At 45.3% G+C, this 18169-nt stretch overlaps 1 protein-coding gene across 1 annotated transcript in view; it reads left to right on the forward strand.

The window, feature by feature from the left end:
* Asic2 (acid sensing ion channel subunit 2) overlaps positions 1-18169 on the forward strand; it is a 1083285-nt gene that overhangs the window by 630495 nt on the left and 434621 nt on the right. The window lies entirely within an intron of this gene.

The raw sequence follows: 18169 nt of genomic DNA on the forward strand, positions 1-18169 counted from the left end.
CTGGACAGGGAGTGGGGAGGACAGCGATGTCCGTGGTTCCAATTGGGCCTGAAGGATAGGTTTGGAATAGGCAGAAGAAAAACCTGTAGGAAACATGTGTTAACTCCATTCCTGACCTTGGAGCTAGACAGAACAAGCATGCTGTACACTGACAAGTCTTGGGGATTTGTACCAAGACCTGTGGGAACATAAAATGTTCATTTCCAGGGAATCTAGTCCCTAGCCCAATGTGGCTAATATAACCACTGAGCATGTCCTCTGCCTGTGAACCTTGCATTTGGGACTATTCTGGAACAGCAGGTGCTGAACAGCAGGTGGACGTGGTTGGCTACAACTTAATTTTAGTGCTATGGAGATGTGTTACAGACACCAAAGTGCCAGACATAGGGGAGGATCCGAGATGAGGTAAGAATGCAACTGATTATTAGGAGACAGAACTGAGAAAAGCTGAGAACGCTCTAGGCAGAAAAAATTGCGATGTGGTTAATAGTTCCCTGTGGGAACAGTCACGGGCTCTGTTTCTGGAAATTGCGGTGATAGGACACAGGAATTGTAGGAGACATGAGGAACCTGGTGTCAGAGTAAAGCTTGGCTCAGCCATTTACTGTCCTCTGACCTTGAGAGAATTACTCCTGTGTTCCTCCTTTTCCCCATGTTCAAAAGGATCAAAGGGCAGTGTGCATTCCAATGGGTCAAGTGAGGGACTGACTCAACAAGCAAGACAATATTAAGTGAATTCCTGGCACACTTCCTCGGTAAACATTGGTTCTCATAGAATCTATAAATTTGGAGCAGAAAGAAGTGGATTTCACTGAGAGCAAATGAAATGGCCACTTGGCCTTGGCTTTCCCAGTTCTGTGGCCAATAGGATTATCTGTTCCAAAATGGCTCTTTGCAACTTAGAGGAAAACAACTGAATTGGCTTACATCACCAAAAATTCCAAAAGGGGTTCTATTCACCTGTGTCTTTTCGTAGAGAATAGGGCTGTTATCAGGACCTGTGGGGGTTCATCATCACTGTCAACTTGGTGGGACTTAGAATCACTGTGGAAACCATGTGTGGGTCTGTTGGTGAGAGTGCTTTCAGAAAGGTTTAACTGAGGAAGGAGGACCCATTATGAGTATGAGAGGCCCTATTCTATGGGCTGGGGCTGGAGAGATGGCTCAGTGGTTAAGAGCACTGCCTGCTCTTCCAAAGGTCCTGAGTTCAATTCCCAGCAGCACAGGGTGGCTCACAACCATCTGTAATGAAATATGGTGCCCTATTGAGGAAGAAACCTGGTCAGTCGTCCTCATCAACTTAGACCATGAAACTCAATATGGACAAGTTCATCAGAACCGCCATATATGGGCTACCCATGCATGCTTCAGCATTGCCAGGGCATAAATAATTAAAATTATTGCCCTATGGGCTGGGGTTCCAGACTTAATAAAAAGAAGAAAGCAAACCAAGTTAAGCACCAGCTTCACTCTCTGTCACTCCCTTCCTCCCTCCTCCTCTCCTCTCTCCATTTCCTATCTAGACAATAAGACCATCTGTCTACCACTCCCCTGCTTCCATCACCATGACTTCTCCATCACAAAGGACTGTACTCTCACATTATGAGGAGCCAAAATAAACTCTTCCATCCTCATATTGTTTGCAAGGAGAAGAGAACTCAATATAGGACCTGGGCCTAACCCCTCCTCACTCTGACTTCCTTTGCCTGTCTATACCCCTCCTCCTCACAGTGTTTCCAAGAAAGCACTAGCACCTCCCACCTCATTCCCTCAGAGCACATCATCCTAGGCCAGGACGAGGGCTTCCCTCCCACCATGATCCTTCCTCATATCCACCATTCCCAACGCAAATGGACACCTTTTTTATCATATGCCCAAATCATCTCACATGCCCAGTGACAGGACATAAGGTCGGACCAAGTCAGCTCAGCTCACCCACAGAATAAGGACTGGCTAATAATACCCAAGACTGCTTAAGGAAGAGGTGAGTCCCGGAATCAAATCTGAGCACTGAGGACAGAATAAGGAAGGAAACAGAAGTGTGGTTGGCAAGGACAAGAAGGCCACGGCTCGCTTATTACTATACTCTCAAACACACATATGGAAGTGAAATCTTGAAATACAGTGAAAAGGCTGGATTGATTTATTTACTGCACGTGTGTGGTTTGCATGTGTGTATCTGCAGGTTCACATATGTGTGTGCAATGTGCAGTTCTGCATACATATGTGACGAGGTCCCAAACTGACTTTGGATGGATGTCTTCCTCCATAACTCATCATTTTATTGAGACAGGATCTCGCACTGAATCTGAGGCCTGCTGATTCCAACCAACCCAGCTAGCCAGCTTGCCTTAGAGATCCCCAACTGTGCCTGCTTGCTACAATGGCCTGACTTGGAAAGGACTTCTGAGGATCCAAGCTCTGAGCCTCATGATTGCATGACAAGTACTTTATCAACTGAGCCATCTCCCCAGCCAGTCTGAGATTTAGTTTAACCATGCAACAGCCCCCAGAAGACTTGTGGCTCTTGAAGAATCTAACAATAAGCCAATGACTACGTGAGCGTGGTGCCATGTGACATCTTTATCTCTCGACAGAAGAGAGCCATTCACCAACCAAATGATTTCTCAGCACTCAGATCACATGGCAGCCTCAGCTTAAGCCGAAAGGGCAAAGGATACCATCTGAAGGGACCCAACTGGCAGCCAGTTGCCTCTGAGCCTGGCAGGCACAGAGACCTCCTTCCAGGGGCGCGGGCGTTTCTGTGACACTCTCGTGTGCTGATGAAGAGACATTGAAGCCTCCACCAAACAGCTGATTATGTAGAAATATGGATTCAGCGGGGCTCGCTTCCCACAAGGAGAGATAATGCTGGAGCCACCCTCCCTTTATCACTCTTTGCCTCGGTGCTCTCAGTTTCTGGCCTCCTTTGCCAAGATGAGCCTCTCATTATACAGAGCCCTTCCCATTTCCCTTCCGAAGATAAAGCTAAGACAAAGAAAGGAAGCATATTTAGTTCTAATGATGGGCACAGCTACATTTTTCTGTGGGGATCTATGGCTGTTTAACGAGCTAAATATCCATCAGATGGATTAGAAGCCCTTATCCAGCTTGTGTCTCATAAGAGGTGGCTTCTTGGTGGTAACATGGGCCTCAGACAAAGCACAGGGGAACTCAATGCCTGCCTGACCCACACAGCAGATACTGAGAGCACGGAGTAGCTGGGGCCTGGGAAGGAAGCAGGCAATGAGTTGCTAGCTGTCCATCTGTTCAGCCAGCCCAGCAGACAACAGACTTAGTGCTGCAAAGTCATAAAAGGATCAAAATGCTTGAGTGAGGGCAGCCCCGGAAATGAAAAAAATTAAAAATAAAAAAAAACTAAGAAAAAAAACTCTCACACACAAAAAGCCAAGACAATGTGGACACTAAACTTGAAGAAAAAAAACTTATCTTTACTGGTAGCATATAAGCTTATAGGCTGTCCAGAGATGGTCTCACGTGAGGCACTGCCATTGACTCCAAGAAGGTACCAGTGGGCAGAACTACCAAACATCCCCAATTTAGTCTACTTCATTTTTTTTCGGGAAAGGAAACGTGTTATTTCTTAAATATCTTTACCAAAGAAGCTATTTGCCAGAGTAGTGTCTCCTGAAAGGGATCGCAGGTTTTATTCAACACTCCATTTGTGTATCTTGAGCCTCAGATAGGAAAGTCCTACAGCCAATCTGTAATTGAATCATGACCAATAACTCACTGTTTACTGGAGCTTGGTGGGTGCCAGACATTGCTGTAAATGCTGAGATGCACTAGGCTGCCCCAGATCCTTTGATATTATTTTGAGGCAGGGTCTCTCGCTGCCTTAGACCTAGGTTGACGGAATTCTAGTGAACCCCAGGAAACAACCTGCCTCTGCTTCCACAGCCCTGGCATTAAAAGTGTGCACCAACACACCTGGCTTTTTCATGTAAGATTTGGGGGTCAAACTCAAGCACTTTCCTCATTGAACCATCATCTCTCCAGGTCCCTATCTGAGCTTCCTGACAACTCCATGTTTGGAGGGAGACTGAGGCTCAGAGTAGTTAACTAGCATTGCTGAAGTCTGGCAGCAAAGAAGAGATAGAGATGAGATGCTGTTGAAATAACCAGGCTAGCTAAGGATAAAACAATTATATTTTATTTATTATAAGGGGAAAACTCACAAAACAAGAAAGGAGAAATCCAAGTACAGCAATGTCCCATGAGAAAAGGCGAGGGTGGGGAGGAGAGAGAGAGAGAGAGAGGGGCACCTGGGTCCCAGTGAAGCTACATCTTAACTAAGACCCACCTCTCAAAGATGATTGGCTAATAAAGTTCTTCATCAGGATACCAACACAAGATCCAGCTGCAGAGGCCAATTTGTGACCGCCTCCCCTGATTCCTGGCTAAACATGGCCCCAAAGGCCCCATAAGTCAAAGTGGAAAGCATGCCCTTTTATCCTGTTAAACCTACAATGTACTTCTTAAACTAATGAGGTAAAACTAGTACCACACGACCTTCATGCCATCGTGCTGCAACAGGAGCTCAAGCTGGGGAGACCCGTACTGACTCATCTCTCAACTTTGAGGCTGTCACCAAGAACCTCTGGCCACACCACCTCTCCTCTACAGCTGTACCTAGAACACTCCTGCCTCTTTGTATTCTCCAAGATGCTTCTTTCTAGCTGGACCTTACCTCTCTCCACTGCCTGATGTTAATCTTCTACCTGTCTTTTAAAGCTGAGCCATCAAGGATGGAGAGATGGCTCAAAGATTAAGAACAGTGACAGCTCTTCCAGAGAGTCTGGGTTTGAGTCCCAGCACCCACATGGAGGCTATCAATCATCTTTAATTCCAGTTTCAAGAGAAAGGTTCCTACTTCTGGACTCCATGGATATTAGGCATGCATGTGGCACACAAAGATAACATGCAGACAAAATGTCCATACATATAAAATAATAATAATAATAATAAAATAATAATAATAACTTACCAGCCCAAAGATGCCTCAGAAGAAAAGACTTCAACAATCACCCAGTTCTGTATCAAGATGAGCCTTCTCTCCCCCCATGGCTTGGTCCTTTGATATTTGGCCTCAAGGTGAACAGAAATTGAAGGACAGACAATGGAGTGGTCAGATGAGTGTAATAATCTGCCTCTCACCAGGCATGATGCTGTAACCCGCAATCTCAACACTGGGGAGAATGAGGTAGGATGCTGTGAGTCCTATACCAGCCTGGGCTAGATATTGAGACTATGTTGTGTATCACTGAAAAGGTTTCTCAGTGTTCTTAGCTTCCTTTGCTTTACTCCCAAAAGGAGTATAGCACTGACCCCCGAGGGTTCCTTTAAGAACTAGATAAGACACTGCACAAGAACCATAGATGGTGCTTACGTTTCAGTGAGCAGTGATGCTAATCCCCTACTCACCTTGGAAAACCCAGCCCGAGGGGATGGAAGTTGGCATCTTAGCTACAATGCCACTGCCCCTGCATCCAGCCCTGTCACCCCCACCATCACCATGTTGGTAACAGTGACTTTCTGATCGTGACTTCCAGGAGGGCAGGAACTTGGCCTCATTCATCTTTATGCCTAGCTTTTAAGAAGTGATTAATAAATGAGTATAGAATCAGATTGCTCAAGCAACTGTCTACTGGAAATCTTTTATTAATTGGGTTCTGGTGATAAATTGTTTTTAAAGGGATTTGCCTAGACATTTGCCAACCAATTAAGCTTTGGCTTCCATAAAGCTGAGTGTTTTTAACTGCATAATACACATTAGTAAATATGAGTGCATTAATAAAGATACTTTCTATATAAAAGTATTTAATAAATATTTAACTTTATAAGTTCATAGACTCCTAAGCATGTGCACATGCCTTTGGGGGGTGTCAAATTACTAAAGGAAATGAGAGCAACATTATGAAGCACTATAAATAGCCAACACTAAGAGCTAGGAAGACAGATCAGTGAATAAGATCATTTGAAAAGTTTCAAGAACCCACAGTGGGCAGCTCACAACTGCCTGTAACTCCAGCCCCAAGACATCTGATGCCCTCTTCTGGCCTCTGAAGGTACCTGCACTCATGTGCACACATAAACACACACATACAAACATACCTAAAAATAAAATAAAATCTCTAAAATACTAAAATCACTAGCATGTATTGAGCGCTGACTTAGTGCCGGGCCCAGTGTGGAATAGTTCACATACTCTATGTGTAACGCTCACACATCATCAGGTAGGCATTCCTTCTTCCTTTCTTACAGACAAGGAGAACAGAGTTGCAGGAGATCTGTGAACTTGGGCAGGGGCTCACTTTGCTACCAGAGCTAAGGATTTGAGTGTGTCTTCTTTCGACTCCAGAGGAGAGTGTCGGCCGTGCCTACGGGGCTCTGAAGGTCTCTATGCTTAGTCATTCTATGAGATCTAAAAGTTGTTGAGTAGTATTACCACATTATTGCTGGGGCAGCTCAAGTTTTCCTGGAACAGTCATTGAATGGCACAGCTAGGCTTTCTGGCCTCTTCTAAAGCCATCTCTAATGTCTGGAGTATTAGAACCCTAGGAGCCACAGTAATCCCCAAGGCAGCTAGTTTTCTACCTTTGCCCCCCACACCACTCCCGCTTTACTCCAATGCCAATCTCCTGCCTCTCACCTGGCAGGTGACCCACAGCCACACATTTGAGAAGAACAAGAATCATTCCAAATAGTCACATCTCCACACAGTGACTACATGGGGAGGAAATAAATCCCATCAGGAAGACGTATCCATAACCACTACCGGTGGCTGGTGCAGTGCTGAATTAACTTGGAAGGACGTGCTCCGAAGGTTATCATGAGGAGCAGCTTTTTCTATCTGGGAATACACAGATGCGAGTTGGGGTAGTGCATGGTGGGAAACAGCAGCATTTGGGACCTGGGGGGAAATGAGGCTAAGGGGTCTTAGAAGCTAGCTAGTTTTAAAGACCGTAGGAAGACAGTAAAGAGTTAGGAAACAAACCACTAATGAAGCAGAAGATTCTGGGGTAGAAAATGCCGCCAACCTCAGCAAAGCTCGGGAAATCAGTCGGCAAAATGAAAGAGACAGAGAAGAACACCAAAAATAACCTTGAAAGTAATGGATGAGGCAGAGGAGAAAAATCAATTCAGGAAAACATATTAAGCGCAGAAAAACTAAATGAGAGCCAAGAGTTAGGGGGAGTAGGGATGGGGGAGAGGCATGGATGGGAGGGAGCCTGAAGAGCCAAGGTTCTCATACAGTTCTTCCTCATCCAACTCCACCTCCAACGGGCTCTGGGGCCTCAGGTGGGGTACCTCACCTCTCTGAGCTGCCACCAACTCCTTTTAAAAATGACACAGTTGGTAAACATGGCCTCTAAGGCCTCTTCAAGTTCTGACAGTTTGTGATTAAGAACTGTACAAGAGCTGAGCTTTCCATGGGGTCCTACATAGCTGGAGGAGGGATACGTAAATGAGTCACTTGGCTATTCCCAGATATACAGGCAACTGGGAGATGTAAATGGAATCGCATTGGCTTGGGTTCTTGGGCTTTTGGAAGGGGATCTGATGAAGGAAACTCAAGGGCATAAGCTAGCAACCTGTAAAAAGGCTGTTTGCAGGGGTGCCGATAGCCCATTTGAAAGAAGAGGTAGTGGCTTGTCTGACTGGTGAAATAGCAGCAAGCATGTCCTCCTTAAGGAGGACTCACTCCTGAGTCACAAAGTCAGCCTGGGACATCTCAGACTCAAGCAAGATCTCTATATAGGATTGCTATTGTTTAATTTCTCTCTGAAATTTATACTCAGTTAGATAGAAGAATGAAAGTGAGAAGTCTGGAGCACTCTGCACTCATAAATAGGATTAATGCTTTTATGGAGGAGGCAGAAGGAATGTCATAGCCCCGTTTTGCCCATCTGCTTTACAGCCATGTGGGACTGTAGCCACAGATGAACCATCTTGGAGGCAAGGAGCAAACCTCACCAGATAGAGGATTTACTGGGAGCCCCGATCTTGGGATTCTCAGCTTCCAAAGCAATTATACCTCAACAGAAATGTGTTTTGAAGCTGTAAATATTCTATATTGGTGTAATGGTTAAATTTAATCCTGATTAGACACACTCTAAAATGACCTGGGAAGAGAGTCTCAATATGGGATTGTCTGGATCGGGTCAGCCCTGGGCATCTCTGAGGGGGATTGCCTTGATTACACGTTAGTTCAAGAGTGGAGACTCAGTCCACTGTGGGCAGCACCATGACTTAGACAGGGGATACCAGAGGATGAAAGAGTAGACAAAGGAGCTGAGGAAGAAGCATGCCGGCTTCACCCTCTCTTATCTGTGGATGTGATGTGACCACTGTGAAGTCTCTGCCCATGTGACCTTCCTCAGTGATGAACCGTAACCTGGAATTGTGTGCTGAAATTAGTAATTTCTCCCTAAATTGCTTGCTGTGAGGGTATTTTATCACAGCAACAGAAATAAAATGAGGACAGATGGTCTCATTTTTAATGTTTATAAACTACACAGTCTAAGACATTTTGGTATAGATTCAGGAAAGGATTGATATGATTATTATGTTAATGTTTAACCTAGATTTTAAATAGTAACAGACTAACGACTTTCTCCAAACCCTAAGGATCAAGACAGCATTTAGAACTTACTAACAAATCAATTGAGAAAACAGATGGGAATTTAGAACCACTGGGGTCTACTATGGACCTGGTGTCTGTTACATACATCTCAAACTGCAGCCTGCCCCATGAGAATTTCTGAGCAGAAAGAGCCTTTGTCTTGAGCTTGTTCTCAGGCAGCCCTTTATGCTTCTCTGGGACATTTATGAATCTGTAAGAACCATTGGTCACTATGCTGCTGGTCAGCAAAAGGACAGTAAACATGGGCTAAGCCATGCCACCCCTTCTTGTCCTCTTGTTTCTCACAAAGCCACCATTGAAATCTAGATGTTTGTGCTTAGCTATATAGGTCGAGACTGGGGACAACTAAAAGAACATCATTCAAAGACAGGAAAGATGTTTTCGACTGTGTGCTTCAGCATATTAGCACTCGTTTGCAAATGCACCAGGCAGGTTTGTTTGTAACCGTCATCAATTAGGAGCGGGTCAAGTGTACATCAGTGGGTGAAGGAATAAACAACGCATGCTGCAACCATCGAAGACAGGAAGGAAGGGAGGGAGAGAGGTAGGAAGGAAGGGAGGGAAGGACGGAGGAACTCAAGACCGAGCTATGGAAACAGGTGACAATGTAGATGGTTCTCAAACATAATCACCCACACGAAAGAAGCCAGACCCAGGGCAGGGCACGCCGCATGACTCCCGGAGGTGTTCACTCACAGTTCCGAAAACTATAGACTAATGCACAGTGACAGAAAAAGATGAATTGCAAAAGAGTGAAGGACAAAAGCAGCCTAAAGGGATGATGGATACTGTTTTGATTGTGGTGATGGTCTCACAGTATGGGATATTCACAGGTCCAAGCACACTGAATTGCACTTTAAATATGTGTGATTTATTATAAATCGCTTATACCTCAACAAAACTGTTTTTTAAAAAAATACATACATACCTGTGATAGCCTCATAGGCTACATTTAAGTTGATTGACTGATTGATTTGTATGTGTATGCAAAGCCATAGGTCATGGTGTATATATGGAGGCCACAGGTCAGAGTGTGTATGTGGAGGTCAGAGATCAACCTTCAGCAGTTGGTTCTCTCCTACCATGCTGATGCTAGGGCTGGAACTCAGATCGTCAGTCTGCGGGGAAGCTCCTTTACCTGTTAAGTTGTCTCCCAGTCCAGAAGCTTCAGCATTCAGCATTCAGTTGTTCTGATAGTTCTCCACGCTGCCTGCCATTCCTCTGAGAAGCCTACTGCTTTGGATGCCGCAGGAACTTCCCATCTCTTTTATAAAGAGATGCTTAGCCTAAGGGCCTCCTGACCCTGATGCCATCACTCTCCCTCTGAAAACCCTTCAGAGCATGAGGCATCGTGGAAAAGAAGGATCACAGACTCTGAAGGTCAAATCTGCCTTTTAATTCTATTCTTAGCTTTTGGGGGTATGGGGAGGGAGCAGGGTCTTGCTATGTAGACAGACTGCCTGACTCACTATGTAGCTCAAGCTGGCTTTGAACACTCCATTCTCCTGCCAGTCTCCCAAGTACCAGCATTACGAGCGCTCACCACCATGCCTAGGTTTAAATAGTAACAGCCTTTTTCATCTACTGAACACCACTTTGCAGCAAAAGAGAAACAACCCCCTTTACTCTCCACATCAGGAGACACAGGCTTTCCTATCCTCACAAGTATAATCTAAGACCCTTCTCACCTCCCGCCCCCAACAAACTCTCTGAGGGAGGAAGAGAAGACTGTGGCCTCCAGCAGGGAAAGAAGGCAAAACTAGGAGGCATAAGTTACAAGCCATGCCCCAGAGGGGGCACTGTCTGAAAGCTGCGCTAATGGCATTCATCTAAGAGGGATCACCCAGTGCAGAAGTAGTAAGGCCTTGTCACTTCAGGAGACTCTATCATTCCTAGGCTGAAAAACACAGTGGTGAGCTGATTAAAAGCAGATTTATTTACAAAAAGACTGGATTGTACACACATACAAGCACACACACACAAACATATACAAACGCACATTCACAATACACTCACAAGTATGCACACACACTCAAATGTACACAAAGAGGCTGGAATGTGCACATGCTCACACACAGACATACATATACACTCACGTGTATACACACACACACACACACACACACTTGCTCTACAAAGAAAATACCAATCAACTCTATTTTTGTTTGCTTCCCGTGGCTGCAATTAAACACTTCCAAAAACAACTTGGGCCTGAAAGTTTATTTGGCTTATAGGATGCTGCCCATTTTAAGGGAAGCCAAGGGAGGAACTCAACCCTCAAGAAGTCCCCCACCAGTGACCTATTTCCTTCAACTAAGCCCCAGCTCTCATAGATTCCGTGCCTCCCCACACAGCAACACCAGCTTGAGCAAGTCTACGAGGGACATTTGACTCTCAAGCCACGCAGGATTCAACATTTCCATTTCTCAACACATTAGCATCTGCTTCTTGGAGGTGATGTGCTAATTCACCCACCTAGCCTGGTACCTACTGTGCAACTGAGCTGGAGTAGGCCCAGGAGTCACAGAAATCATCAGTGTCCTCGCCATTGTGAAATTAGGACAGAAGAAAGCCAATGAATGGCTATGCAAATTACTCTATGGAAGTTATGACCAGCACAAACAAGGGGCTATGTGGAGTGCTGCGAGGGCAGAGCATTGGGCTGGGTGGTCTAAAACTGCCAAGCCACTGAGAAAAGCAACCAAAGACTTCAAGGAACTGGTACAATATAAGCTGTTTAAAGCACTGAGTCTAGACACTCTTCATGAGAAAATGGATTAAGGAGAGGGAAAGAGGGTCAGAGTTAGAAAGCAATTACAACAGTTGACAACAGGAAGGGATAAACAAGACTGGGGTAGTGGCTTTGTGGGGAGCACGGCAGAGGACAATGCTGGTACCTGGAAGCTCCCCTACAGTTGTTCTTAAAGAGCAGGGCTCTTACAATGCTGAATCACTTCTACGGGGTTCAATCTTCCATTTTCAAATTCATACTCACAGGAGAATGACCAGAGAAGGGGCCGTGAGTGAAGTGAAGCTGTGGGGACCCTTGTGCCTCAGGCTAGACACAGTCCCACCATCTCCTGAACTCTCCATTCTCTTAGGAAACCCTCCTTACTGCATCCCCTGCAAGCTGGGCGGCTTCCGTGGACTGCTCTTGAGAAGGCTGGGAGAAAAGACCCAGACAGAAAACCCACCCCTCAGGACACATGGCCTCCCTGAAAGACATCATGCTGCTTCTTTTCCTCTCTAGAGAGGTCTCTTCTAGGAACTGTTACTTCCTCAGCATCTCTTTTTCACCACAGAGACTTGAACTCTCTTCTGTGCGACCAATGGTCATCTGATCAGACCAGGCCGACAAGAGTCCTTCCAAGACATCATAGGACTGAGAAAGGGACTTCTTCCCAGGGAGACAGGGGATGTGCCCGTTAGTTTGTTGTCAACTTGACATAAGCTAGGGTCACGTGGGGAGAGGAAACCTCAACTGACAAAACGTCTCCATCACAACGGCCCGTAGACAAGCCTTTGATGGAGGCATTTTCGTGACTAATGGTTGGTATGGGAGGGTGTAGCCCACTGTGAGTAGTGCCACCCCTGCTCAGGTGGTCCCTGCTTCAGTTCCTGCCTCCAGCTCCTGCCTTGTGTGCTTGCCCTGACTTCCCTGGATGATGGACTGTGACTGAAATGTGTAAGCCAAATGCACCCTTTCCTCCCTGCGTTGTTGGTTCAGTTTGGATGAGAATGGCCCCCACAGGTTCATATATTTGAATGCTTGGTCCTTAAGTAGTGGAACTGCCTGGGGAAAGATTAGGAGGTGTGACCTTCTTGGAGACAAAATGTGTTACTGGGGGGTGAGCTCGAGTTTCAAAAGCCCATTACAGGCCGATTCTCTCTAATCTCTCTCTCTCTCTCTCTCTCTCTCTCCTCTATTATCTGTCATGGTGGTCATGGACTCACCCTTGGAAACTCTAAAGCAAACCCCCAAAGAGTTTGCTTTCTTTCCTGAATCACCTTGGTATAGTGTCTCTTTGGAGGAATGGAAAAGTAACTAAGAGAGTTTCTCTTTGTCATGAGGCTATCACAAGAAGAGAAAAACTAGAGCAGAAGATGTAGGAACTCCGGAATTCCCAGGACCCTTTCCACAGCCTCGTTAACCAAAAGTGTCCCTGGTGGTGAGAAATGAACATAAACCAAACCCAAAGAGAAGCAGGAAGCAAGAGCCCCAGAGGCCAGAGCCTGGCCTCCCCCACAATAACACAATTCCCAGTTCTAGTTTACACTTGGCAGGAATCTCGGTCATTCAATTTTCCAGAATATCTCAATTACGCGTTCAATAACCAGTCTCTCAGCTTCTTCATCTTCCCCTCTTAAAGCGAAGCACGGTTAGTCTCTCGCATTTTCAGCGGCAAAGAAAGGCACTAATGGCACCCAGAGATCCAGCCCTGCCTCTGAAAGCTCCAGCCTTTCCTATTCACGGTATGCCCTGTGGATTTCCTCTCCCTTCCGCCTGACCCATCTAATCATGATACCTGACCCTTCTCTCCTGCCTCTAGCTGATCTCCTGACTCCTCCATTTCTAGTTGTACTTCAACAAATAGTTACATGGCTGAGTACACCCTTCCGACAGGCCCCTTGACTTCTATTCTTGGGTAACGGTGTCCCTTGGCTGCCCCCTTCCTCCAGGAGACATCTGTCACCAGGGACAGCCTCCGCCTCTGCTTTTCTTCAGAGGCATTTAGCCTTTACCTTTCTGAGTCCGTTCTCATCATGTACTCAATGGTCCCCACTCCCTGCCTTCAACCGTGTGTCACATGCCGTCACTAGAACATGGCTCCTCCAATCGCCAAGGCAGGCAGAGGAGGGACAGCCGAGGTTACAGCTCAGCATGGAAGTAGCAATGGCAGACAGTAACAGCAGGGAGGAGATGTGGCCTCTTGCCCTTCAGCTGGAACCCATAAGCTCCCTCACTGAGATGACTTACTGGAGGGTTGCAGACCCCTCATCAGCACCATGGAGAAGTCACATAATTAATTCCAATCTTCAGGGTCCACAGCTTTCTCTTAAAGCCTGAGGTTTCATGATTGGAAATTAGCCATGTGAGGACAAGGAAATGGTTCAGTTGGTAACGTGCTTGCTGAGCCAGCATAGGGTCTGATTTCAATCACTGGAACTCATAAAAAGCTAGGCATGCTGGGATGCTTGTAATCCCAGCACTGGGGAGGCAGAAACAGGCAGGTCCTAAGAGCACATTGCAATCAGTTTAGCCTGCTTGGTGAGTTCCAGGCTAACTCCTGCATCTGCTCCTGCATCGCCTACACACACACACACACACACACACACACGCACGCACGCACGCACACACACAAACACACTCATCAGAAACATGCACATATATGTGCACATACCCCCCCCCCCCAAAAAAAAAACATACACAAGAAATTAGCCACAGAGGCTGGGATTTCCAAGATGCATAGAAGTGCAGCATTAAAGTTATTGATGATTTCTGCCCAAAATTCCAGTTTCTTGGCAACTGCTGTGCTGTCCTTGCTGTTGTACTAATGGGTTTGGTGTGGAGTTGGAAGGTCCAGGGCTCAAATGATGGTCTGCACCAGTATACTTTCGAGCACAACACTGGCTCTCACTCCCTTCTCTTGCTGCCTCTAACAGGCCTCCTTACATGGGGAGCACATTGGCTTAGAATCTGTGGAACCAACTCCCTCTGCTCCATGATAGAAACTGCCTACTCATCCACCTTGCTGGCCAGGGAGAAGTACCAAAAACAAATGAAAACAAATCAAACAAAAGCAAACAAACAACCCACGGTGAGTCCTAGACTCGGTCACATAAGAGGTACACAGCAACATCCAGCCCACAGAATAGAACCGAGCAGGTGATTCAGAGGGTCGGAGTGAGAAACTGCAAGCATGCATGTGAGCAGAGTTTGTGTGTGACTGCACAGCTTCTAACATCATTTCAAAAACCAAAGCGCACTGTGACCAACAACGCTAAATGGCAGACTATGCCATTTTACAGAGGACCCATGTCCTGAAGGAACTTGATCCTGCTGATGGTGTGTAGTGAGCCCAGTTTTGAGCTCTCTCTCTCTCTCTCTCTCTCTCTCTCTCACACACACACACACACACACACGCGCGCACTGTGTATATGTATACACATACTTGTAAAGGCTTGAGGTCAACCTGTTAACCTTGAGCATTGTCAGGAGTTGGCCACCTGGTTTTTTTTTTTTGAGACAGAGCCCCTTAGCAGAACCTGGGACAAGAGGATTCAGCTAGGCTGGCCAACAGCTCCAGTGATCCTCCTGTCTCTGAGCCCAAGTGCTGGAATTACAAGCACAGGTCACCTCAGTCAAGGTTTTGGGTGGGTTTCATGGACCAGGTTCAGGTCCTCATGCCTGCGGCCTCTCACACTTGAACCATTGAAGCCATCTCCCCAGCCTCACTGTTCTGACTTTAAATGTGAGTCTTCAGTACGTCAGTTTGCGGTCAGAGTTTGAATTTAAAACTGAAGTTTGGAAACTCTTTTTGTAAAGGACTAGATAGTGATCTTGTAGACTTGGAAAGCCGTGTGGTCTTTTTCACAACTACTCAACCCAGTCCTTGAAGCATGAAGGCGGCCAGAAGTGTGAGGACAAATGAGTGTGGCTGAACACCAATGCAACCATAAGAGGAAAATCAGTGATAAGCTGGCGACAACCAGCATGCTGCAGCTTGCCAGTTCTCAGTTTAAGAGCTTAGGGTAACATCTTTCTGGGAAACTTACAGCTGAACTAAGGACCAGTTGGGTGAGTGGAGAGGTTGCTCCTGGTCAAGGGGGCGCCTACAAGTCACTCCAGTTGCCTAGTACTGTGTGATAATTGACACATTGCCTTCCCTGTGATGTGGTCAAAGCATTCCCATCCCATTCTCCAGTTTGACCCATCACTATGTTACCCTAGCATCCTGCCCACTCCAAACCAAAAGCAAGCCTGGGACATATTCATGGAGACAGTGGACGTTAGGATGGTGGTGTTAAGAGGTGTAAAATAGAACTGCGATGCTTTTTTCTTTTCTAGTAGATCATAATTTGGTCCTGGGGTATCCTTGTGTTCCTTCCTGCTCTGCCTCTTTATCACTTCTTGGTTTCCCAGCAACCCTCCATCTCTCCATTGCTCCAAATTCACACTTATCTGACCTAATGTCAAGTCCTGACTCCTTCAAATGCTCAATGCCATCATTCAAACATGGAGACACTTTGCTGACAAGTCACATGGCTAGCACTTAAAAAAAAAAAAGATTGAGGCAACTTCTGGCTAGTGTTAATAAAACTTCTCTGCAAAACAATAACAATCTCAAACTATACAAAACTGTCAAAAGCAATCACTTCACAGCTCTGAAAATTGGTCAAAGGTAAGCAACAAATTGAGACTAGATTATTTGGGGGAGACCTCTGAACTCCAGGTTAGAACAGCCAGAGTCAGGGGAGTTCTTGTCAACCACAAGCTTCACAGTCTGGGAAACCTACGTGGTCATGGGTGAGAGACAAAACTCATGTCTGGCAGTGAATATGGAAGACCACAGATGAGAGAACCTGCCAGCAACTTAACCAGGCTAGCCTGGAAATGAGAGATTATCCAGAGATCTTGGTAAGCCGTTTACACATCTCTCCTGGACCAGGTTGCTCTTCAGGCAGAGCAAGACCCCATGGAAGGTATCAACCAATGCAGGCCTGAAAGCCACCACAGAGTATGGGAGCGTAGACACAGATTCCCAATGCTGGCACAAAAAAAGAATGGAAATGCTGAATAGGTTTCTCTTTGCCATGTAAAGAAACTGAACCAATAATCTAAAAACAAAACACACTAAATACACACACACATCTCAGGCCCGTATTGTTTCATTCATGAATTCTATTATACTTTAATAACTGATATTACTCTTAGACAAACAAGAAATAAAAGAAAAGTGAATATATGCATACATTTGTTGAGATCAGTAATATTCTAAAATCAAAAATTAAGACATCATGAGAAAGGAAAACTAAGGTCCACCATAATTATTTAGCTATAAAATTTGTTGAAATGTTAGCAGAATGAATGCATCGATATGTGGAGAATTCTACTTCTTAATGAAGTGGGATCTATACCAGGAATGCTGGACAGATTAAGTTATATAATACTCCACAACATTAAAATAAAGAACAAAATCTATTTGGGCACAAGAAAACAACTCTGTAATGATCTACACCATTCATGGGGAATGTTTTAAGAGTAGCAAATGACAAGAGAGAATATCTTCATTTGGATGATAAAAGGCATTTGTGAAAACCTATAGTTCATGGGCTAGAGCAATGGCTCTGCCATTAAGAGTACTGATTCCCTGGGAGGGAAACCAGCTTTGGTTCCCAGCACCATGGTGCCTCGTGACAGTCTGTAATGCCAGTTCTGGGGAACTGGTTCCTTGCTCTGGTCTCTGTGGGCACTGCATGCACATGTGCACACTCATAAATGCATGCACGTAAAATAATCTTTTTTCAAAAGAAGAAAACCTAAGAATAAATTGAACAGAAGAAGTACAAACCTGACCACTGAGGACTATAAAATAACATGAAATCCATGAAAGAGCATCTAAATCGATGAAAGGACAGTTGGTGTTTGTGTATGGGAGGAGAGGATTCGATGTTCTCTCCAAACGGTGCTAGAGATTGAATTCAATCCCAGTGAAAATCACATCAGGCTTTTGAAGGAAGTTGGGAGATGACTGTAATGCATTCAAGGGATCTGAAATAGTCAATACTAATTTGATAAAATAAATACAAAGTTGGAGGATTTCAACTGTTGAATTTTCAAACTTACTGTAGGTCTACAAAAAAATCAAGGAAGCATACTACCGACAGAAGGATGGCTCAATGGACAGAGTCGAGGATTCAAAAACTAACCCTTTCATCTCTAGCCAATGAATTATGTTTTTCTAGTACTGGAGATGAAACCCCGGGCTTGCACGTGCTAGGCAAGCACTCTACTCTTGAGCAACACTCTCAGCTCCATCAATTAACTTTTGACAAAGGCACTGAGTCACCTTAGTGTGGGTGAATGTGATTTGTTTAACAAATGGTGCTGGGACCATCGGATATAAATATACCTTAGGGACTGAAAGGAAGTATCTTTTTTCATCTGCTGTTAGATTCATGGTTGAGGCATCGATGATAGATTAATAAAAGAAAGCATACAGATCCGCTTACTATAAATTTTATGTGACATGAAAGTCTTCCAAAGGAAATCTATAACAAGGAAACAGGACAACCCATGCTCCTTCATGCTTAGGTTCAGTAAAGAGCATACAGTCATGCACAAGTAGAATTGTCAAACAGGTCTGGTTGATGATAACAAACTAGGAGGACTTAGCAGTGCCAAAATGTTCACATTCTGTGTCCCTGCGTCTTCGGAGCTGAGGATACCTCTTTCCTCTGGGTATTTAAAGACTCTTGGGGAGCTAGAATAAGGTTAGT

This window comes from Alexandromys fortis, unplaced genomic scaffold (assembly GCF_014885135.2).
Source record: "Alexandromys fortis isolate MF-2015 unplaced genomic scaffold, M_Fortis_MF-2015_v1.1 scaffold_80, whole genome shotgun sequence".
NCBI classification, from domain to species: domain Eukaryota; kingdom Metazoa; phylum Chordata; class Mammalia; order Rodentia; family Cricetidae; genus Alexandromys; species Alexandromys fortis.